This window comes from Filicampus tigris, chromosome 2, assembly GCF_054856515.1.
Source record: "Filicampus tigris isolate MCC_2025a chromosome 2, RoL_Ftig_1.0, whole genome shotgun sequence".
NCBI lineage: Eukaryota > Metazoa > Chordata > Actinopteri > Syngnathiformes > Syngnathidae > Filicampus > Filicampus tigris.
In genome coordinates, this window is record NC_141218.1 from 7709111 (window position 1) to 7726398 (window position 17288).

Sequence of the window (17288 nt, forward strand, 5' to 3'; positions counted from 1 at the left end):
CCACAAACATAAACTACAGACATAGAGAAAATTGTTGGTACACATCAGTTAATGAACGAAAACTAATAAAATAAGAATCATAATCATAATAAAGTAAAGAAAAAATAGAAGTAATGAAAAATACATTTGATAAAAACAGGCCTGCATACAAACCCCTAACTTAATATTTAATTGCAAAACCTTTTGAGGCAATTACTCCAATCAATCAATTTTTGTAACATTTTGTGATCCTTGTGCACCTCCCAGCTGGCATATTGGCCCGCTCTTAAATGAGCAAACTGCGACTGAGCTCAAACTGTCTGACACTGTAGTGTACAGCAATATGAGAATTGATTATTAAATGATACTTGTCTTTAAGACAGTCCTTCTCAAATAGTAGAATAGATGCGATCCCAGGGGTGGCGTGTGTCACCCCCAGAGAACGTGTTTATTTTTTTTTTGCGTCACTAGGTAAATATGATTGCAATACTAATACTACACAGTTGATGGCAGTGGCGCTCTTATTGTCAGCAGGTGCGCAGGGAGTACAGAGCTCCAGATAACATGTGACTGATCTCCGCGTGCATTTGTTTACGGAGCCATACAGGTAGGATACTATCGGGGCAGGAGAAGGATTTAAAATTCAGAGCAGTGATAAAACTAGGAGCGTTTGTCAGTCAACATTATGTCCAAGGGAATTCACATCTCACTTTGATGAAAAGGACATAATGAGACATGTGCAAACTGGACAGGTTGGATGTAACAGATCCCTGTCAAGTGCCAGGAGTGTTTGTTTTGTTTTGTTTTTACATTTTACAACTACAACTACAGCGATGGCAGATGGTTGAGAATTACATCGGTTAAGTCTGTTCTCGACGCCGTTTGGCTGACTCCGACTGACTGGGACCACATGGGTCGATTAAATATGCAGGACGGGAACTGGGAGACCGAGGAACGACGCCCAGCTCTGGTGATACTATGCACGATAACCCCATTAAACACCTCCGGATGGAAACGTAATGTACAAGTAAAGGAGTTCCCTGCCTTTGACATGCTAGCGCCAGTTAGCCATATCCGACCATCGGCATCGCACTCAAGTTAAAATCGAGCGCGTAAATTATGAATGAACTATGGCAATAATGAGTCTGCTAAAAAGATAAAGTAGTCCTGAGACAGTTGGTCAACGATAATGTATGCACTGCAAGAGAGTATTTGTTCACTTATGTTGCATGGACATTGAATGAAGGCTAATGTATGTGTCTCAACAATACTGCTTTGGGGTAGCAGTAGCACCTAATACAAATAAGCATTCACAGTGCACTGGTGGAGGAAAAACTACACTATATAACGATGTACACAAAAAGAGTTACGTTTTTTTTTTAAATGGGTCTAAAACCAAATCAATAATTAGTATTATTGAGTGATATGATATAGTTAGATTGTGACAGTTTTTCAGACATATTGCCCAGCCCTACTAAGTACATTATATTTGAATTAAAAAAAAAAAGTATTTGGATTGGTAAAAAAACAAAAAAACGTTTTTTGTTTTTTTTTGGGAGTGGTGGGGCTGGGGGCCTTCTGGGCTGCTACTTGCCCAACCCTGCTTTAGAGTCACCAGCCACACTGTGTGGTGATCAAAAAAGTTCATTTTGAACCCTAGTTCTAAACTCGGCCCTCCCAACTCAACCTCCTGCTACCCCTTGGCCATCCTAGGTAAAACTGTGTAGAGCCGCCAGTGGTCATGTGATGGGTCCCTTTTCTCTAAGTGTCGCCCCTCACTGAAGAGTCAAGTAGGTAATTATCAGAATAGATAGTTGTATCCTCTGTTGTGCTTCTCATCTTCCTCTTCATCCACTTGCACAATCTCGTTAGTTGGGCGTCAACTTCCTCTGATTTCCACCTTCCCTCTTTGGGAGTCATTTGACTTTCTAAGCTCCGACAAACGTGCGAAGTCCATACAGTAGAGCAGGGGTGGGGATGGGGGGGGGGGGGGGGGGGGGGGGGGGGGCTGGGAAGTCGTCAGGGCTCTATTTGGGGAGGGATTAAAGGAATAATGCAAGGAAAAAAGTAATTTTGGTTGGATTTGTCTGTCAAATGAGAGGCATAGAATTATCATCCATTTAAATGCACAACCACGTGTCATACTGGAGCGCTCAATGAGTGACGCGCAGGAGCAGTTTCACATCCTCACAGGAAGAAGGAGAGGGAGGGAGTGTGTGTGCGTGTGTGTGTGTGTGCGCGTGCATACGCGCGCTTGTGTTTTTGTTAAGTCCTCTGCTTTTTAATCTGACTGAGCCATACAATTAGTATCCATTTATATCCCCCTGTGCCAACCTCGCCCTGCCTCCCTGGCCCTCATCTGGCGGGTTATATTTGGAAGCGCACACACACACACGCACACACACGCACACACACACAGGCAGGCGTATGTGCTTTAAACCGCCACCCACTCTGTGTGTGTGTGCATACGCAAAACCGCTTGGGCATTTATTCACCATTCATACACTAATAGCCTTGGCTCTTGGACTAGTAGGACAATTCGGCACACTCTTAAAACTAGCAGGGTGTCATTTGTTTTCCACTACTCCTGTATGTCTTCGCACCAGTAGAATGACTAGGTGTAACCTACTATTAGAACGGAACTACATTTTACTAGTCAGGCAAAACTGCACGCTACTAGTGAAGAGCCATATGTTATTATGTAGAATTTTATCATGTCCCTAGAGGTGGTGGTAGCATGCAGAAGTCATGCACAGTTTTGCCGCTTATGCTCAGAAACTGTATTTGGTTGTTGCAAAAATGTTAGTAATTGCACCTAGTCGTTCTATGACTCAGTGTGCTGAATTGCTAAAGAGCGTAGCTACTAGTAGACTACTTGAACCTTAAACTGAATGCTTGTGTGCAGTCACATCATGTGGTAGTGGGAAAAATGTACTAGTATGGCATAGTCCTTCTACGAGTGCACGAAAATGTCCTACTGGTGAGGACAGGGAACGTATTAGTAGATGGACAATTGAGCGCACTGGCAGGATCTTGAATAAATGCTCAAATGGGTTCGCATACACTAGTAAAGCAACTACTGTACATGTTACTAGTGAGGGAAAACATGCAACTTTTGACATCTGCACACCATTAGTGACATGATAAAATTCTACATGTTGACTAGCGTTTAGCATGACTGGTACTAGCGGTACCATTTTGTCAACTAGTGCGCAGTTTTGCCTCACTTGTAACATACTAGTATGCAAAAACTTTAACTGGTGTATCAAGAGTGAATACTAAAAAGGTTTTGCACACGCCAGCAATGTTAGCAGTCTTTCGTCAAGAATGCTCTTTGAATTGAAGAAGACTCTTTGAAATGATTTGACGTCGGCAGCGGAGAGCAAGAGCAAGTTGGCGTGAAAAGAAAGCGCGCTGGGTCCCCCAACCACCCCCCCACCCCCCGGACCCTCCCCAAAGGTGGCCATCGTTTCACAACGTCAACCCGACGGCAGACTGATGAAAAAGTTAAGGGCGAGACGAGTAAAAACAGACGGGCTTGAGGCCTTTCATGGCTACGTGCTCATTACGGGCGGCCGCTCCCTCGCTGTACGACTGCGTGATCACAAGGTTGACATATGGCAGCCTTCTAATTCGGTCTGCCCCACCCGCATCGCCGCAAAAGCTTGGCCTCTGTCGAAGATGCTTCGGGCTGCTTTAAACATACAAATGTGACATTTTGGGGGGAACGGACACACTCTGGCCAGTTCAGAGTTGCATCCGCAAGCGATGACTTAACCGTTTGCAGGCATGTTCAACTGCACTGCTTCACACTACGAGGCTGTCGGTAATCGATATCGCCAAGACCAGCAAAAAGGTTTGAATCTGAATGATACCTTATTCAGGTTTTCACCCGCAAAATGTTCTTTACGATAAAATGTTCTATGTGCCTCCACTAATATAAACATGGCATTCTGATTAATATTGCGTTTGTGGAGTTAAGCAGCAAAATCCACCTGTTTTTATGCCCATAGGGCAGCCATTTTGTCACTTGCTGTCGACTGAAAATGACATCACAGTTGTTCGGGGCTCAGGTAACGACCAAATGTGGCTCACCTGTTTTCTGAAGCTCAACCATGATTGGTTGTTTTCAGTTGTCAGCAAGTGGCAAAATGGCCGCCCCCTGAGAGCTCACATTCCCCAAATGCAATATTAATCAGAATGCCATGTAGTGGAAGCGCATAGAATATATTCTTGTAAAGAAAATGTTTGCTTTTAAAGCAGAAGTCAACCCTAACATATTTTTTTCAAGAATATGTTCTACGCAGGCCCACTAGTTAAAACAAGGCATTCCGATAAATATTGCGTTTGTGGAATAAAAGTTAATCCTCACGTTTTTCGCCATCTCTCGGGGCGGCCATTTTGTCACTTCTGTCGACCGAAAATAACATCACAATTACTCAGGGCTCAGGTTACGACCAACCACGGCTCACCTGTTAACTGACGCTTAGCCATGATTGGTCGTTACTTGAGCCCTGAGCAGTTGTGATGTCATTTTCAGTCGACAGAATTGACAAAATGGCCGCCCCCTGAGATGGCTAAAAATGAGTGGATTTTGCTGCTCAACTCATATTCAACAAACACAATATTAATCACAATGCTGTTTCAAATATGTTTGGGTTGACTTCCTCTTTAACGAAAACATGTTTACACAAAATATCGTAAGTAATATCTCAGCAGAAAAAGAACAAACGTAGCCCGTCTTTATTTAAGGTAATTTCAAATCAAATTTTCATTTTTTTGCAGTGTACTTATTGAGGAACCTGCAGCTGTATCAACTCCCGCCTCAAAGACGTTGATCCAATCTGACTTTATTTTGCGAGCCAGACAAAAGAAGGAAATTGGCTTTGTAAGACGCGCGCGCGCACACGCGTCAGTTCTCTATCTCGTCAGCCTGGAAAACCACAAACAAACCAGTGCAGCCTTTCTTCAACCCTAAAATGTCACCGCCGTCACTCACGTGACGCTTGTTGTCGTGGAAAACTTTGCAGTAACCAGGCCACAACATGAAACAATTGTATAGCAAACAAAGACCAGTTCTCAATTTTGAGAGGTATGACCCACACAATCGAGCGCTAGCTTGACGGCGTGCGTACACGTTTGGCCGTCCCCTCTCGAAAACAAAGCGGAGGAGAAGACGTGCGATGTGCCTGAAGTTGATTTGCCGGCCTCCCTCTTTTGCTTCCCCATCCTCCCTCCGTCTCCGAGCGTCCTCTTTACTCTCGCATCACTTTTTCTTCCATCTCATCATCTTCTCTCATTTTTTTCTTCTTTTTTCTTTCCTTCTTCTCCCCCCCCCCCCCCCCCCCGCGGTGTATCTGGGATGCGGACTGAACTAGTTCAGGCAGAATGTGACGCCGTCGTGGCTCGTGTTTAATTGATGTTGTTTGATAGGAACAAGCTGCTTCAGTGGCATGGAAGCGCAGCGGAGCTTAAGCGCAAGCGAGAGCCGGCAAATACAAGTCAACCGTCGTGTTCTCAGCGCTAAAAGACGAGCTCCCGCTAACGTGCGAAGGGCTTGCTTCCATTGTAGCAAGAGGCGCCCACTTCCACACAGCTACCTCTTGCATAAGGGTTGTTTCATTTCGTTTTTTGTTTGTTTGTTTCTAATTCATGCATTATTGGTGATGTCACTTATGAATTATGCCAGCTTGTTGTGTTGTGTTCCTTTAGGCCCGTTGCATTATTCAACTAAACTGAGGTCAGCCCGTTTTTTTTTTTTTTTTACGCCGCCCTTTTGTATTGTTGGCACAGTCAGGGTGTCACTCGCTTTTGCGCGGCGTCAAATTGGCATGTTGCGACACAAGTCGGGATGTACTGCAATGTTTGCAGGTGTGTGTGTGTGTGCGCGTGTGAGGGAAATATGAATCATTGTGAAAGGTCAGAACTGCTCCGGGCGAGAAGAAACTGAGCAGAACAAGCGATGAATTGCACTTTGGCACCTTTTCCTTGTAACTTCTTCTGAGCTTTTGCTTTTTTGGGGTCACCGATCGTCCAATTTTACCAAGCTCATTTGCACAGATAGCCGTACCTCGACGTAGGAGTTTAATTCTCTTGCGGACTTTTTTGTGTTTGTGTTGACTTGACAGAGTTTGATTATCTTGTATTTTCTGTGTCAATTTTAAAGAAAAACTTCAACTGGGAATGAAAAACAGCTTGAAGCAAGCACACTGTGCCTCTTCTTTGGAGAACTGTGCAAGCAAGTTCTCTTTGTTCCGTTTCCTCAAAGAAGGTAAAACTGAAGCGGTTTGAATGTGAACAACTGTCGTATTTTATCAAATGAGGGTTGACTGTAGATGCCATATTCATAATTTGGAGTGTGTGTGGTGGGGTGTTGATATATCAACATCCAATGATCATTGACTTGACAGGGTGGAAGGAGGGTGGTCCACATAACTGTCGTCCTTGATGGGAACGTGTCAATTATTTGTGTCTGTGTGTTGAGCTTGCGCGTATGTGCGCAACTAGCAATCAGCCCTGATGGCAAGACGGGGGGCTAATGAACATCTCGCAGGATGCTTTGATTTGATTGTGTGGCTGTTAGCGCCATAATGTCCTCAAGTGGATGGGAAACAATCATCCCGGGAGTGTGTGAAAGCCAATACTCGGCGTGCTTTACAAGTTGGTGGCCTGCGACTAACGATGCTGACGAATAATCAGGACGGGTCGTCGGGGGCGGGGGGCTTTGGAATACATCGTGATTGGTTGGATGCAGTGCTTTTTCAGAGCGGCAACTTGTTTGTGTTCGCGCGGTTTGTTTTCATATTCAGAGTTTGACGTGAGGTGCAGGTGTACGAAGTGGAGTGAACATTATGCGTACATATGAGATCGCATGAATGCGTCAACATGGAAGCCCCGGAGTTACACTAGCGCACATCAGTTCAGCAACGGAGAGATCCCTACGGGAGCGACGTCTTGTTTGGCAATTTCCGGAAGAGGGAAGCGGAGGGGAGGGGGGGGGGGCAGAAAATTATCATACGCTTCATGTAGGGGGGAGGTACCCCCCCCCCCCGCCCAAAGAAGACAGAGTGCTACAGTATCATAAATATTCAGCCACCTTTTAATGCGACCAAGAGAGCAGAAACTATGCAGGAGCTCATCATACACAGTACGAAAAACTTGGATGGATGATGATGATGATGATGATGATGATGATGTTCCCATTAGAATTTGGTGGCAATCTACTCAGCAGAAGCCCAGCCTGTTACGCTGTTTTTGTTCTCACTCTGGAAAAACGAATGTGTCCTTTCTTTCCTAAATAAGAAAACAGTGCCAAAATGGTGTCCTAGTCATTTGCATTTTAATGTAGATGCACCACTTTCCAAAAGAGGCTCGATGTGTGTGTATGTGTGTGCGCGAGTGGTATTGTCAAACAAGTGCCACCCCCCTCCTTCTATTTTCAAGTGTGTTGCCTGACCTTTGTTTCTTTCCTCATAGTAAACTAATAAGAAGACGTTAATATGCAACATGTTTATGCTGTAGTTGGCCCCAGTGTAGAAACGCACTACATGCAGAACCTTAGAGGTCAAAATATCCTTTCGTGGCTTGCACCTCTACTACGCTAAGCACACAACGTAAACAAATACCGATGTACATGTTCGAATTAAGGTAATTCAAAGGACTTTTTCTCAGTGAAGTGGGAGCGAGGTAGTGGTGCGGTCCGAGAGAGAGAGAGCGAGAGAGAGAGCGTATCGAGCAGTGCGCATGCTCAGTCGCAGCCGCTGGCGGAGGAGGAGGAGGAGGAGGAGGAGGAGGAGAGGAGGAAGAGCACAGCGGCGCATTGAGCCGCTGAACGGGTCGCTGAAGGGTGGGATGATCACACGCGGGGAGGATGAGCCACTGACCGAGTCGGACGCCGTCTAACACGGTGAGCTGCCGCGTGCGCTGTTTTTCCCCCACGGGCCAATTCGCTCGATAGGAGACTGCGCGTGAGCGTGTGCGCGCGCGCGTTTCGGGCGCAAGAAAACAATGCGAGAACCAATCGGTTACGCACGCGTGCGTAAATATGCTGCAGCCTGCATGCGGCGCGCGTGGATGCAGGTTAAGGGTGGCAGGCACGCTGGTTGTCCTCGGAGGAGACGTCAAACGTGGTGTGCGCGCCGCTGTGTCACAGAGACGCATTAAGGTGCGTAAAAATTCTTGGGGGGGGGGTTTAAGGGTGTGCCCCAGGGGCCAAAGGCTGAGTGGTGGACGGCGAGACAGAGGCGAAGGTGGACCGTGAACGCATCCCAAATTGCTTCCGCGGGGCGATGTATCATATGGACTCATGTTGAGCTTTTGGATTTTTTTTGCGATTTATGCCCCACCTGCTGGGGTGGTGGTGAATATTTAGTTATGATGTTGCTTTGCTTTCTGTTCTTTGGTATTGGCCATCATGTTAGCGGCGGTGCAGCAGGAATTGAAGCTGTCATTGCAAAGATACAACCAGTGATAAATGGTAGCTGCCGCCCACTCCCTCCCCCCCCCGTCCCCCCCATTTCACATTGTATCGCATTAAAATATAAAGTAACATGAATTTAGTTTCTTTATTTCTGTATTTGAAAATATGAGAACATTTGTGTGTTGGTGTGCCTTTAGGGGGCGTGGTTTAGTGAGTGACGTCAGAAGTGTGAGTGTCTCCTCCATGCTCCTTGTGAGTGTTTGCATTCTTCGTATGGAAGATGGCTGATGGCGATAATGACATCTTAAAGGCCCCCTGTGGAGTTTTGGTGATGACAATTGACCTTTGGGTCAAGAGGATGATGAGCGCGGTGCATCCTTCACACTTGTCATGATGACCAAGAATTAATGGCAGCGTTCAGCCACAATGACGTTTTCAAGCGGGCTGAATAATTCAAGCCGAGACATGTCACCCACTGAATAATGGAGGCGCGCAAGCTGTCGAGAAGGAGGCTGCAACTTCATTTGCATAATTTTAAGATCACGTCAGCAAGACCAGTTTTTGGTGGACTTCCAGCATCGCGGACTGTCAGGAAAAACTGGGACGAATTGAGAGCGTTTTCTGCCAGCATTTCAATTGCGTGACACGGAAAGCACTTTTGGAGACAACTCGAAAGGACATCGATTATTCAGAGTGGAGACATTTGAAGTTGCTGTTCATCCTGCGCTGATTTGCTCTCCCAAGTGACTGCAATGGGAAAAGCATTTGCTCTGGGTTTGCCACGCAGTTCTTTCTCCTGAGCGCACGTCCACCTCATCCAGACGTTTCATGCTAAACAAAGGGCCCCGGTTCACATCCTGGGAATGTCAGTGTTGATTTTTGTCACACAGGCTGTTAGGCCCGCGTCGAAGACGTCTGCGCGTGAGTGTTAGCTGGCGTACGGACCGAGGGCGTCCGCAACTAATCCATTAACGACTCCAACCAAGCGCCGGCGTTCCCGCCCGCCCGCATCTCGGCCTCTATTCTGGTGCGCGCTAATCTGGTTATGTGTATCGGAGCTTCCTCGACGCTCTTGTCAACTTAGTCCATCTGGTCCAATGGCTGAGCACGACGGCCCCTCGGTCATAATCCTCCTTTCTCCCGTGTGTGGCTACACACTCTTTGTGGGAGGGAGAAACGCATGTACCGTGTATCGAGTGTTTATGTTTGTATTTGGGTTTGAAACACTGTTCAACTGAGTGTTTGGAGTATTATTGAGTGTTGTCACCCTCTCACTGGCGGTTGTCCAAATGAGAGGTCAAGCGTGCTCGTGTCAAGTTTATTTCTAACGCCCACGTTACTAACAAAATAGGTCAACATTGTATATTCAAACGCCAAAATATTTTTCAACAGAACTATATCATTTCGTCTGACGGAGTCCGCTACTCTGATGCTAGTATGTAAAGTGAAATGCCATAGACGAGCTATCGGGAGTTAGCGTGGATATTATAGTCATTCGAAACCTCATACAACTTCTGCTTTACACACGGAGCCGCAATGCGTAAAACCTCTTCTCGTTGTTTATCAAATCAAATCAAAACCCTTTATTTGTCCCCGAGGGGCAATTTAGAAGGCGTAACAAGCAGCATTGTAGGACAACACAACACAACATCCTAAAAAACACACATCATTTACAATAATAAAATGAAAATATATTATTGCCAAGTAAAAAGTGCTCTGTGCTTGACCTACCTAACATCCAGTGGTGCTCAGTGCTGCCCGTAATATTGTGGCGCAACGTGGTACTGCGCTGAAGGTGCACACCTCTAAATTGGGAGTCGCCTGTAGTATACATTGTAAAAGCCATAAAAAAGTAGCCCAAATGACCATGTTATTTTATTATTTGAATTGTATTTATGTGACTTAACCTTTAATTAACAAGGTAGGTGATTCGAGAACCGTTTCTCATTTACAATGACGACCTGTCCAAGAGGCAGCATAAGAGGCAGTTACAGAAAAGTGATAAGAGAAATGATGCCATGAAGATCCATTAAAAAGCCCCGACGCCCCCAACACACACACGGTGAATAAAATCATTCATCGTTTTTCCTCGCTCCGATCGCATCTGGCCCGCTGCCGATGCGGGAGCGCGGCCTCTGTGATGAACTGCCGAGTCATTACGAGCCTGCGGTGCTGACCGGTGAGCTGCCAAACAACCAAAGTGAGCCTCTTGAGCTTCGGGAATCATACGGCTCCTGTGTTGCATCTCCTTTGATTTGCGCTCGTCTCAAATAGACGGAGAGGCGTGCCCTTTCTCTTTTGCGGTTGCCCTTTGTTGATGAGAAGGCTTTTCGCTTCAAGTCATGGCAAAAATAAATAAATGCAGTCACCATCAAATATTTACAGCAAAATATTTTCTACAGTTTGTATGTTGGGGTTTCATTACTCATTTTGCCGAGCCTGTTTTCCTTCTCCTCCCCATCGATGCGAACGTTAAAACGGAGGCCAATCCTTTTGCTGCGTTTCTGTGACGGTTCGCAATTTGCTGCAGGCTCGTTGAGGTTTGAGGTGTTGTTGAGCTTCCTGGTGGGTTTGAGGTAGCGGCGAGCAGATGGAGAAATTGTTGCCAGTGTGCCTGTTGACTTTTAAGTGGCCTCTTTCCTCTCTTGCTCCTCCGCCCTTGACACCCTGTCATTTGACCTCTCCACCCAGCTTGTGTGGCTTGCGATCTGGCACTGGAGCCACTGCCACGAGAGCAACTCCACAGAAAAAAAAAAAATGGAAAGAAAAAAAAAAAAAAAGACGAGGACCGCTACTAATTCAGGCTCAAACATTTGCTCGCCGTGAAGGCTCAAATGAGGTCAAGTTCCACCCCGATGTGGAATTCCGTCTACTTGGTTGCATGTCAAAGCTGCTGATCTTGTAAACGCTGAGAGAGGAAACATTTTCTGGTTGGAAAAGTGGGATCACAATCCAAACAGTTAGACATAAGTAGTGCTTTGCTGAGGTCTTCTGGCATCTTTGGTGGCAAGGAACTATGTTGAAGTAAATTGAAGAAATTCGTTTCGGACCGAAATAGCGCTTTGCCGCCTCTGTGCGGCATCTCGCTGTCAAGGAACTACGTTGAAGTGAATTGAGGAGTTTTATTTAAACACAAGTAGTGTTTTGCCACTATGTTGTGGCATTGTGGTACCAGGGAAGTATGTTGAAGTCAGTAGAGAAGATTTGATTAAAGTGAAATAGTGCTTTGCCGCCATCTTGTCCTTCGTCTTACTGTTTTTGTGACCAATAAGCGAAGAGAGCCATGTCACATTGTTTTGGCATCATCATCATTGTCTTTATTATTAGCATAGAATGCTAGCTGCACACTATTTGCACATTTTCAGCCACATAAACCAATAGTGACTGAATAGGAACGTCCAAGATTTGCATCTTGATGTGTGACTAAATTGGCCACAAACAAGCTTGCTCTTGTTTCTTTCTCGTTTTGTTTTTTCCCCCCGAGCCTCCAGCTCGTCCATTCCGTCGGCATTCCCCTGTTTTGCCATGTCCGTAACCATGGCGTCCTCACCTTCCTCCTCCTGCCGTCCGCTCCTCATCCTCAGTCTGCCTCCTCGCCGCTCGCGGTCTTGTCCCGGCTGCTTTGCACTCTACTCCATTATTCATTTGACTATAAGCATCGCAAACCTGTCTTACGTAATCTGATAATCGCAAACACACACACGCACACACACGCGAGCGTGTTTGTGTGGGCCTGATTATGAGGATCATAAGCGATTGACCAATCGGCAGGAAAACAATCGCGGAGGAAAGTGATGAATCCCCATAATTCTTCAGCTTCTTGATTTCTCCTTGTTGAAAGTCCACAGCCATTGTGGCCTTTTTATAATCAAGGCTGAGTATTTCTCTCATGCTTCCTCTTGGTGGCGTGATTGTCAGACCTGAGTGTGAATTTGCCACAAAACAAAGCTAGTGAATCTTCCTCTGGCAACGTCATGGCCTTCCTGGGAAAGGCGCTTCCGGCGTGTTTCCGTGGGCTACGCACACTGTGCCCAGTTATTTGTTTGCCACACAAAGCTGGGAGAAAATCAAAGTCGGCATTTAGGAAAGCACCACAAATGTACCTCCGCTATATTACAGATCGTCTATATGGACGATTTTTAATCAGTCATTTTTGGATGTATTTTGGATGTAGCGTTAAAGTGAAAGTCAACCAAAACATTTTTTTTTTCAACAAAATGTTCCCAGCAGGCCCACTAGTTGAAACAAGACATTCTGATTAATATTGTGTTTGTGGAATAAAAGTTAATCCTCACGTTTTTAGCCATCTCTGGGGGCGGCCATTTTGTCACTTCTGCCGACTGAAAATGACATCGCAACTACTCAGGGCTCAGGTAACGACCAATCACAGGTCACCTGTTTTTGGAAGCTGAGCCCTGAGCAGTTGTGATGTAATTTCCAGTCGACATAAGTGACAAAATGGCCGCCCCCTAAGATGGCTAAAAAGGGGGGGGATTTTGCTGCTTAAAGAGAAGTCAACATAAACATTTTTTTTCAAGAATATGTTCTATGCAAGCCCACTAGTTGAAACAGGGCACTCTGATAAATATTGTGTTTGTGGAATAAGTGTTAATCCACTTGTTTTTAGCCATCTCTGGGGCGGCCATTTTGTCTTCTGTCGACTGAAAATGACATCACAACTGCTCACAACGACCAATCACGGCTCCGATTGAGAAAACAGGTCAGCCGTGATTGGTCGTTGTGAGCAGTTGCGATTTCATTTTCAGTCGACAGAAGAAAAAATGGCCGCCCCCAGAGATGGCTAAAAACGAGTGCATTTTTCTGCTTATCTTATATTCCACAAACGCAAAATCAATCAGAATTCCGTGTTTCAACTAGTGGGCCTGCTGGGAACATATTCTTGAAAAAAATATGTTTGGGTAGACTTCCGCTTTATCTCATATTCCACAAAATTAATCATTTCAACTAATGATTTTCATCTGTTTGAAATGTGTTGGAGGGTTAAAACCATTTGGGCCTTTTATGTTCATGCTACAGAAACTCCTGAGCATGACGTTGCCTTGACGAGCAACATCTTCTTCTTCTCAGCGTCGGCAACAAGTGGACATGGCTAACAGTATGTCACACATGTTCTGGAATCCACTGCGTTGAACAACGAGAAAGGTAAACAGGACACTATATTATATCATTATATTTACCACAGTTATGTCCAGCAAATGAAAACGAGCTACAATATGTTTATACGCGCACACGCACATACGCGCACACAGACACAAACAACCTGAGCAGCAGTTGATCAGCCTTTGCTAGCTTGAAGCGAGCGAGTGTGAACTTTGGTTGACGGTTGCCAGATGCTGATCCACTTGAAAGCGCCGCCGTAGCTGGAAGGAGGATAAATCATTTGGGGACAGCGATGATGGGAAACATGGCCAAAGGAGGAGATGGTGGGAAGGAGGAGGAGCTTCAAAGAGGATACAGCGGAACTCATTTTAATTTCGAATCCATTTTGCCCATTGAAAAGAAATGAAATGTCATTAACCCCTTCCATCACCCCCAAGATTTTTTTAAATGAGATTAGCATTGTATTGTACACGAACACAGTAGTACTGTAAAAAAAACGGAGTAATAACATAGTTCAGTAGACTGTAAAGCATGATGAGCGAATAATGATTTCATGCTGCAGCCCAATTCAGCACGCTGCTCCTTCCTGTGTGCCTGCCTCAGCAATCAGTAGGCAGTATAATCGAGTCATGCAGACACAAATCGAAAATAGGCTTCTCCCGCTACTACTCACTCAGTGAGTTGCTGCAATATTAAACACATTCCTGTGATTATTTTGACTCTATATTGTATGTCTATGTGTTGCTGCACCGGTTGTAGTCAAATATCGCTTGCTTTGATGCTAACCGTTGTATCTCACAGTGTAAATTAATTGCAATTTATTTTTTTCGACTTTATTTGATTGGCGGAGTATCCAGAGCTGGCTCTGAACTTCAATTTTCTCTCACAGCACAAAGCAAAAAGTTGCCCAAGCGCCGGCTTGTAACTGGAAAAAAAGGGGAATCGGGGCTCCGGTTGGTTCAGGGACCATTGCACTTTCTTCTGACTCCAACCTTTGAAGAACGTGAATGAACCGAGAGTGCTCCACTGGATTTCAGTCGCGTTTTGGCATCAAGCGAACGGCAACGAAGCCACTTCGCGGCCTCCGACGGCTTGTTGCGCCCGCTGCGCTCGTGTCACCTTGTTTCAGTGCAACGGGCATTTCTTCGCCATGCGCAATGTTGCCGCTCGGCTAAATACATTCGTCAACCCTCTAAAGTTGGCCTTGGCCTGAAATCTTTTTTTTTTTCCGCTTTATGGCTCGCTTGTGTCAACTAACACAGTGTGTGTCCTTTTATTCCATTGGTCTGTTTTTTCCTGTTCTGTTGCTCAGTGAGCAGAGATGCGTTAGCGTCAAAAGCCAAAAGATGTCCATGTGAGGCAGGGAAAAAAAACTGTGTGTGTGTGTGTGTGTGTGTGTGTGTGTTGTTCAATTGCTCCTTTCCAGTGGTTTTGTGTGCCTCGGTTGTGCGAACACTATGCTGCCATTACCTCTCAGCGTCACATACAGTACATACATGCGGAACACACAAGAGTGCATACATAAACAGAAGCATGAAAGCTAATATGCAAACAGGCGCGCATAGAGGATGACAGCCAATCAGAGCGCGGCTGGCAGCCATTGTTCCGTGAACATCTGCAATCTGGCGAGTGCGGACAAAGCGTATCGGTGGCTCGCCCATCTGCGCAATTTGCTCAGGGTGGAGATTATGCCGATTGCGTAACGCCATACGTGTCGTATGCATTATGGGATTGCATACATCACACGGCGGGCGGGCAGGCCGGCGGGGGATTAGGGTTAAATCGCCAGGGCCAGTTAGAGGGATGAGCGGCACATCTGCACGCAGGTCCAACACCTGGACTCGCAAACGCGCATGCACTCCACATTTTCAGAACCAACACACGGGTTAAATATTTCATTCATACTCCCGTTTGCCACTTTTAGATGTTTTTTTATTTGCTATAGTTAATTATTGTGAATGGTAAATGATGTCACTGGACAGGTGGTGAGTCTTTGGCTCATCCAGATTATCATGACGTGTTGACAATGAGGGATAATGTTGATGATGAACTCACAAACGAACCTGTGTGGTAAAAAACACAACTGGTGGTCTAGAAGAGTAATTGAAGTTGGAACAACTTTGAAATATAAATTATTGACATTTATGGCAACAGTGTTTCAAGTTGTTTGCTCCAAAACAATTTGCTGAATTGTTTTTACTTCTATCTTTACGTTGGTGGACAATACAATGGACGGTTAGCAAACTCTTATTTCTTTGTTAAAAATGCGGAAAAGACCATTTTCGCATTAGTCACATTTAAAATATCTAGTTAAATTGTCCAACTTATTTTATTCAAGAATATGTTCTATGCAGGCCCACTTGTTGAAACACGGCATTCTATTTAATATTGCGTTTGTGGAATATGAGTTAAACAGCAAAATTCACCCCTTTTTAGCCATCTAAAGGGGCGGCCATTTTATCACTTCTGTCGACTGGAAACGACCAATCACGGCTGACCTGTTTTCTGAAGCTAAGCCATGATTGGTCGTTACCTGAGCCCTGAGTAGTGATGTCATTTTCAGTCGACAGCAAGTGACAAAATGGCCGCCCCCGGAGATGGCTAAAAACAAGTCGATTAATTCTTATTCCACAAACGCAATATTTAACAGAATGCTTTGTTTCAACAAGTGGGCCTTTAAAATGTTATGGAAGTTTGTTGCCTTGAAATTTTGAAACTTTTTTTACAGTGCTGCTCCAGATCCTGACAGCACTCACTAGGCCACGCCCCTTAAAGCCACACATCAAATGCACGACTAATTAGACAGTCAGTCATTACGCTGTTTCATTCCTAATGTTTTTATACAGTGCAATGCAAATTTCCTTTGATAGAAAGATCAATAATGATATAATAATGATAATTATGTTTCAGTTGGCAAAATTGTTATGACTGCGGTCAGAGAGCGAATTGAACTCAAGTTTGACATCACATGTCCCTAATAAAGTGGCCATTGAGTGTGAACAAAGCTGTTAGTGTTTTCTTCTTTTGCTCTGATTGGTTCAGCGATCAGAGGGATTGTTTTATTCGCTTCCTATGCACGCACGCGCACGCGCACGTTTCTATATGTAGGCGGTGTAGTTATTACTGTTCTGCCCCAGGCCTGCCGTCTTCATCATCACTCTCTAAGGCAACGGGGTCATGTGGCTCTCCAATGAAACAATAAAACATTTACACACATGCACACTCACACACACTCACACACATATATATTAACGCACACGTTCATCTGTCTCCTCGGATCACAGTAAAGTTGGCTGGCTTGCTCACCCCGAAGGCCCTTTGCACACTTTTGTCATTTCCCACATCCCTTGGTCTTTTCCTCTTATCTCTTTCATTTTTTCCGTCCTCCTCCAGCCGTGTCACCCCACAAACGACCCACCCCCCCACCCCACTCCTCCCACCACAGAATGTGTCACATGTCCCCTCGCACTCTTTGCCGATCTGTTGCTGGCTTCAGTCGTGCTTTTATGTGGATCAAAGTGGACATTAGCGCACACACGAGCAGCGCATTGAGCCTGCTGCAAAAGTTTCTGGCTTCAAAACGTGGATAAATGCGCTGCTCGCGCTTTGAATATTCATTTACATGCATACCGCACACACATATACATATACACACACACACACACACACGCTTAGCATGGAGGTGCATTAAAAATGTATAAGCGTAGAAGCGTTAACAGAAAAAGACGTGCGCCGGGGACTGTGTGTGCGCGATGGGCCGTGCGTTCGC

The 17288-nt window shown here is 45.3% G+C and overlaps 1 protein-coding gene across 4 annotated transcripts in view; it reads left to right on the forward strand.

The window, feature by feature from the left end:
- Positions 1 to 486: 486 nt before the first annotated feature.
- The window catches only part of LOC147151199 (sodium/calcium exchanger 1-like), a 44967-nt gene continuing 28165 nt past the window's right edge, over positions 487 to 17288 (forward strand). The window contains exons 1-2 of one of the 4 annotated variants that reach the window (XM_086013014.1): positions 487 to 586; positions 13436 to 13561. The gene's annotated coding sequence lies outside the window, so the exon portion shown is untranslated. Of the gene's footprint in view, positions 587 to 7747; positions 7886 to 13435; positions 13562 to 17288 lie in introns of those variants that run through there. The other 3 variants (XM_086012997.1, XM_086013033.1, XM_086013006.1) reach the window with 3 other exon arrangements.